Source organism: Arachis ipaensis, chromosome B03 (assembly GCF_000816755.2).
Source record: "Arachis ipaensis cultivar K30076 chromosome B03, Araip1.1, whole genome shotgun sequence".
NCBI classification, from domain to species: domain Eukaryota; kingdom Viridiplantae; phylum Streptophyta; class Magnoliopsida; order Fabales; family Fabaceae; genus Arachis; species Arachis ipaensis.
In genome coordinates, this window is record NC_029787.2 from 23,768,738 (window position 1) to 23,776,787 (window position 8,050).

Below are 8,050 nucleotides of genomic sequence, written 5' to 3' on the forward strand. Positions count from 1 at the left end.
AACAAAACACCAAGTGGGACGATGGGCGTGATCAAACGGATGCTCACTCCCTCACCTACACCCATGGCAGATCGGAAGCTCGTGGAGAACGAAGGGAAGATCGAGAGAAGAAACGTCGAGATCCCATTATAATGGGAGCCACTCCTTTCCATCCATCAATCCTTAAGGTCTGGCTACCGAAGAACTTCAACAAGCCAACGGACATGAGGTATAATGGAACCAAGGACCCACAAGAGCAATTAACGGCCTTTGAGGTCAGAATAAACTTGGAAGGCGTGGGTGACGCCGTTAGCTGCTGTGCGTTCCCCGTGACCTTGACGGGACTGGCAATTCATTGGTTCAATTTTCTTCGGCAAGGGTCCATCACGGCCTTTGCAGAAATAACGCAGAAATTCCTAGCACAGTTCACCACCCGAATCGCCAAAGTGAAACACCCGATTAACCTGCTAGGAGTGACCCAACGGGTCGGCGAACTGGTGAAGAAATATCTTGACCGATTTAATGATGAGTGTCTAGAAATTGACGGCCTTACAGACTCGGTGGCCAGTCTGTGCCTCACTAACGGTTTGGTAAATGAGGACTTTAGAAAGCACCTGACCACCAGACCAGTCTAGACGATGCAGGAGATACAAAACGTGGCAAGGGAATACATCAACGACGAGAAGGTGAGCCATGTGGTAGCCGCCAACAAGGGGCAGCTAGCCAACCCGCCAGCTCGCCAGATGAGCATCGCCGAAAATCCAAGAGAGGTGTTAAAAGAAGGGACATCTGAAAAACCATTTAAACCATTTTTTTGGGTAGGCAAGTTCGCCAATTACACTCCATTGACCGCTCCCATAGTTGAAGTCTACCATCAAATTGCAGAGAAGGGCATCCTGGCCAAACCAAGGCAGTTGAAAGATAGCACTGGGGGAACAAAAATATTTACTGTGGTTATCACAAAGGTTTTGAGCACAAAACACAGGTTTGTTTTGACTTGAAAGATGCGCTAGAACAGGCCATCCGAGAAGAAAAGCTAAGTGAGTTCTCACAATTCATCCGTGAACTAAGGAGGATGGAGATAGAGCGTTCTGAGGAAGATAGAAGTCGAACTATGAAGTTAAGGCAAGGTCCCCCTGAGAACCCAGACACAACCCCAATTATGGTGGTAAATGTGGTGGTCGGAAGAAATGCCCCACCTAAGTCAACATCTGCGGCGAAGAAAATGCCAGTGTGCTAGCCGTGTCTTCGGGAAACCGCAAGGTTCCTCCCAAACAGCTCTCTGAGATATCGTTTGGCCCTAGGAACCGCTGGTATGACGACCTTCTTGAAGACCAGCCAATGGTGATCACGATAAGGATTGGGACTGGTCTGGTCAAACGAATCTTGTTAAACACAGGGGATGATTCGAACATCATATTTCGAAACGTGTTCGATGCCCTAAGACTCAAAGAGAGCAACCTCAAGGACCACCGTCATGGGGTCGTATGGTTGGGTGAAAATTACATCAAACTCGATGGCTCTGTCATCCTACCGATCTGCGTAGGCTACGGGGCAAGCAGGAAGTCCACAATGACTGAATTCATGGTCTTAAGGGACTCTACGGTGTATAACATCATCCTTGGAAGGAGGACCATCAATGAACTATCGGCTAATATTTGCCCAAAGCTCCTGACAATGAAGTTTATGGCGGACGAAGGATCAGTGGGATTGATTCGGGGAGACATGGAACCGGCGGTTACTTGTGACAACACTGGCTTAACATTGAGGAAGAAATCAAAGGAGGCAGCTGGGGTGTTCTTGGCGGACCTCGACGGCAGGGTCGACGAGCACCCGAGGCCAGAACCACAAGGTGACCTGGAGAAATTCCAGGTAGGGGACACGGAGGATAAGTTCACGTTCATAAACTGTAACCTCCCTCATGAGTTAAAGGAACCTTCGATTGATGTTATTAGAGCTAATGGAGATCTCTTCACTTGGACTCTTGCCGACATGCCAGGGATAGACCCGGCTTCATGTCACATCACTTGGCCGAGAAGCCAGAGGCCCAGCTGGTTGCACATTAAACAAAAAAGATGTCATCAGAGAGAGCTGACGAGGTAGCCAGGCAGACAGCTAGCTTGTTGGAAGCTGGCTTCGTTAGAGAACTCGACTACTCCACATGGCTCTCAAATGTGGTGCTTGTGAAAAAGACGAATGGAAAGTGGAAGATGTGTGTTGATTACTCAGATCTCAATAAGTCGTGTCCCAATGACTCGTTTCCCCTTCCCAACATTGATTCCTTGGTGGACACGGTAGCGGGCTATAGATTTTTAAGCTTCATGGATGCATATTTGGGATACAGCTAGATCTCGATGCATCGGCCTGATGAGGACAAGACAGCGTTTATAACGCCAGGAAGGACTTACTGTTATAAATTCATGCCATTTGGCCTAAAAAATGCAAGGACGACACACCAAAGGCTGATGAACAAGGTCTTCAAAGACCATATTGGCTAGTCGGTAGAGGTCTACCTAGATGACATACTGGTGAAGATGGCCGAACCGAACAGCCTAGTAATCAACCTGAAAGTCATCTTTGACTCACTCCGAAGGCACAACATGAGGCTAAACCCCTCTGAAGTGCGCGTTTGCCATGGAAGCGGGGAAATTTCTTGGATTCATGATCATACAGAGAGGAGTAAAAGCCAACCTGGGTAAATGAAGCCGTTCTTTGCATGATAAGCCCTGGATGCGTAAAGGACGTACGAAGACTAGCAAGGAGGTTGATAGCCCTATCTTGCTTCCTCGGCGCCTTGGCAACAAAAGTGCTATCTTTCTTTAACTTAATGAAGAAGGGGATGACCTTCGAGTGGACCCCTTTAAACTACTTCAAGAAAATCTTGTTGGAGCCACCAGTCCTCAGTAAACCAAAAGAAGGGGAGACCTTGTACCTGTACCTGATAGTCACGGATGAGGCCATTGTCCGGGAAGAGATCAAGCAACAACAGCCTGTATATTTCATAAGTAAGGTACTTTAGGGAGCAGAGCTGAGATATACCAGGCTATAAAAATTAGCTTTTGCCCTATTGATCTCTTCTCGAAGGTTAAGGTAATACTCCAAAGGGTACCCGATCACCCTGCGAACTAATCAGGCCATCCAACAAATCTAGAAAAAGCCTGACCTAGCGGGAAAAATGATGACCTGGGCAATAGAACTGTCTCAGTATGATATCCAGTATGAACCCTGTCACACAATCAAAGCGCAAGCAATGGTTGATTTCTTGGTTGAAATGACTGGAGATGCTCCCAAGGTCCCGAGCACACGGTGGAAGCTCCATGTAGACGGAGCTTCCAACCAAGCGTTTAGAGGAGCTGGGATTATTTTAAAAAGCTCGGAAGGAATAACTTACGAGCAGTCTATTTAATTCGAATTCCCAATTTCTAACAACCAAGCTGAATACAAAGCTATGATCGGCGGCTTGATCCTAGCCAAGCAGGTCAGGGCAAAAAATTTTGAAGTTAACAGTAACTCACATGTCATGACAACCCAAGTGAATGGGACATACCAAGCTTGAGACCCGTTATTTCAAAAATATCTGAAAAAAATGAAACAATTGTGCAAGGATTTTGAAGAGGTAGTGGTCCAACATGTACTTAGAGAGAGAAATGTTAGAGCAGATCTCTCGTCAAAATTGGCGAGCACCAAGCCTGGAATGGAAAATCGATCTCTCATCCAAGGCTTGGTAAAGGAGTCGTCAGTGACCCTTTGCTTGACCCAAGAGGAACCTCCTTCTTGGATCAGCCCAATCTAACATTTTCTCAAGGAAGTGGAGCTTCTGAAAAACAAGAAAGAAGCCAAGGTTGTGAGAAGAGAGGCTGCCAAATACGCAGTGGTACAAGGGCAGCTATACAAGAGAGAGCTCAACCAACCCGTGCTGAAGTGCTTGCAGCCCGATCAGACGGAGTATGTCTTGAGAGAAATGCATGAGGGGTGTTACGGACACCACATTGGGGGAAAATCCTTAGCTCAGAAGCTCGTTAGAGCTGGTTACTACTAGCCCTCCATAATGGCTGATGCTCGGGAGTCCCTTAAGAAATGCAGGAGATGCCAAGAAAAGGTGAACTTCCACAACACACCGGCAGAAGAGCTAAGCTCCGTTTTGGCCCCATGACCCTTCTCCCAATGGGGATTCGACCTGCTGGGCCCTTTCCCAATGGCCTTGGGACAGGTCAAGTATCTAATTGTAGCCATTGATTATTACACCAAATGGGTGAAAGTTGAACCGTTGGCTACTATTTCAGTGTCATCCTTTTTAGACATTTTTTCTTTCTGTCGTTTTTAATTTGTTTCTTCCTCTCAATTTCTGTTTTTTTTATTTATTATTATTGATGATGATAATGATAATTTTGGGTTATGATGGTGATGAAGGAGTTAGAATTAAGTGCTTGATAGTAGAGATTGAAAGTGATAATAGTAATAGGTGAGATGATGCGACGGGTAGGGTGGGGTGGGGTCGGGTGAGGACGATAATATTGCCAATGGGTGAAGGTGTGATATGTGGAAATAGAATTAGTTTGATAGTATTGGTAGTAATGATAATGATAATGACGATGATGATGATTCCAGCCGTAGGTGGGCGGTGGTGGATGAGGTAATGCGTAGTGACAGTGAGATTGGCTGAGATAGAAATCGATGATGATGAAAGTAAGTGAGGATAGCAATATAAAATGGTAGTAGTGGGATAGAATAGGAGAGATAAAGGTGACGTTGATGATATTTGAGAGAAAAATATAATTAAGGGTAGGCTAGGAATATCATAAAAATTTTAACAGTTGACTAAAAAAATTAATTATTGACTAGTGTTTAAATCATTTTGTCAAACAGAATATATTTTGGATATCATTTTATCGTTATCATTTTATAGGGATCATTTTGTCAAAATCAAAATCTTTCGAAAACCAAGATGACTATTTTATCGTTATCATTTTATGGGGATCATTTTGTCAAAATCAAAACCTTTCTTCTCCATTCTAAATTTTCTACATGCTATCTCTAACCTCTAACTTTGGTGTAACTTCAAATTACAATAACTTAAAAAAGACCAACAAATATTTTTCAAACTCCAAGCCCAAAATTAACATACTTCTTGAAATTAGTTGGGATTTAGCCTAAAATCTTTTTCATCCCCTTGAGGTATTTTCAGATATAAATGTCAATGTAGAACATGAAGTTGTACAGGAGAATTTGGTAACTTTATTAAAATATGGAGTTCTGTTTGGTCAATTTTTTTAATTTTTGGACATGCGTCTAGGCCCACAAAGAGGACCCGACCCAAATCCCATCAGCTTCCCCTTCCTCAACCCGTTTTTCCTCCTCCACGCGGGTCTTCTATCTTTGATTCCGCCTCCATTGCTGCTGTTTTCCGAACTTCTTCCTGGCAACACCATTTCGCGCGATGCCATCTTCTTCGTCTCGCTGTGACTTGGAAGGGCTATGTCCTGTCTTCTTTCTCCCGTCGCAGATCAATTTCAGCGGCCATCGAAGACCTTCAAGGTTCACTCGGTGCCGTCGCCGTTGTTGACAACCATGCGACACCTCCGCCATTCGAACTTCCATATTCCAACCTTATCAGTGGCAATGAGCTTGGACACTGAGCAGATGGTGCTCTTCCTAGGTCATCGCTGCTGCACAGAACACCCTTCCGATTATATCTCTATGTCATCACTGGGCTGAGAAGGATGACCAACAACACGTCCGTTGTAATCCATGCTGCTTTTTGGGGGTGATGATGAAAATCTGTGCTAGTTTAGAATTTTTCAAAAATAAGAATCACTTCGTCGATAGCATAGTCCAAACTGGCAATTAAATTCCATCAATCAAAGTTTAAATTTCAAATACAAAATAATTGAGAGTAGTTAAACCTCGGGTTGTCTTCCCTAGGAACTAGTGACAATAAGCGCACAATTTTGGTTGTGAAAATCAAGGGGTGTTTTCAATAAGGAAGCAAGCAATTAAGAAATAAAAGAACGATCAAAATTGTAATTAATAAACTAATAAAGGGATAAAAGAACTATGTATGTAATATGAACAAGTAAAGCTCAAAATTGATGGAAAAGTGGTTCAAAACATAAATGGAACCTTGACTTGGGATGAGTTATGGAATTCTTTCCTTGCCATAACCACAACTATGATAATTATGATGGATTAATCTCACCTAGTCAACCCTTAACATCGAAGAGTAAGTCAAGTGAGCATAATTGTTATTAATCCACAAATACTAGCTAACTTACTAATTACCTTAGTAAAAAGCTAGCGTTAGTGCAAACAATAACAACTAACAACCCAAGAATTATCACTAAATATCGGACATTATGACTCTAGTATTCTATAAATTCGTTTTTCCAAGCCAAGGGGAGAAAATCTACCCCATAATAAAAATTGGTATTTCATCAAACGCATGGTGGGCATAATCATAAAACATGGCAAAATTAAGAAAATGATAAAAACTATGAACAACCAAAGAACAAAATCAACAATGGCAACTCAATAAAAATATAAAAATCACTAAACATCAAATTCATCAACCAAGACTCAAAATTGCAAAACTATATGTATATTGATAAAGTGCATTAAAATATAAGAAAGTGTAGAACAAGTAGTGCAATAAAAGAGAAAATTAAAGAATACTTACAATGAAAATAATTATAATCCAAGATCAAAATTGAAAAATGCAAATTTGTAGCATAAACCCTAGTTAAATACTAAGAAAGTTGAGAGAAAACCTAAGAGAAACTAGCCTAAAACTACCCTAAAAACTATCTAAGTGTGTTGTATAATGTATGGTCTGTTGTGTGGTTGCTTGCCCTCCTTATATGCTCCAAAGCCTTCAGAAAATGGCCAAAAAGCCCCCCAAATCGCGAGCACGTGACTTTTTAATGAAGTCACGTGCAGGGACTTGTGCGTACGCACACATGCTGATTTTCTCTTATGCGTACGCACAGGATATTGTGCGTACGCACACTTAGCTATGTGCTTCTTCTTTGTTTTTTTCATGTTTTATCCCAATTTCATGCTTCTCTTCCATTCTTATCAAGCCATTCCTATCTATTACACCTGAAATTACTCATCAAAACTATCAAGGCATCAAATAGAATGAAACTGGAATAAAATTGATCAAATTAAGTACAAAAATAGCATGTTTTTATAATTAGACATAATTTAGAGAGAAAACACAAAAGCATGCTATTTAGGTGAATAAATGTGGGTTTATATGATGAAATCCACCCAAATTAATCCAAAATTTATCATTAAATATGGATTCATCAATTCTCCCACACTTAAACAATAGCATGCCCTCATGCTAATCACAATCAAAGGAGAAAGGTAAAAGGGGCAAGCAACTTATTTAATACACTATCTACATGCATGCAACTATACTAAATGCTATCTATCTATATCTATATTATGGTTTCCTATTGAGTTTGGCAAAAAAATAAACAAGAGATTTTCAATTAATCCAAAATAGATCATTAGAGCCAAGGAAAGAAATTAATGCAATATGATCAATGTTCAAAGATTTGATTTGAAGTTTTCAAAATTAATTTTAACAACTTGCAAGAAAACACAAGATAAGAGATGGAATCATAAAATTGAACGATCGAACCCCTCACAAGATGTGTATACACTCTAGTCGTTCAATATTTAGGGCTTAATCACTCAATTCTCCTTTAATCATGTTTTCTAGGATTTGCTAGGCATCTAACAATCAACAAATACTTGATGCATGAATACAAATATCATTAGGTCTTTGGAGGGTTGTAATGGGGTTAGGATAAGGGTAGGATTAATATGGTTAAGTGAACTAGTAGATTAGATCTTTGATTAGCTCAAGTATCCCACCTAATCCTATATTAACCTATTTACACAAAAGAAAACAACCTAATTTCCCATTCATCTCCTTTTTCTCACTCACTCATGCATCTTCTTTCTAATTCTCATACATATACATCTTTATTTAACATTATTATTATCATTCATTCCTTTTTCTTTTTCTCTTTTTCTCTTCTTTTTTTTTTTTTTTTTTTTTTCA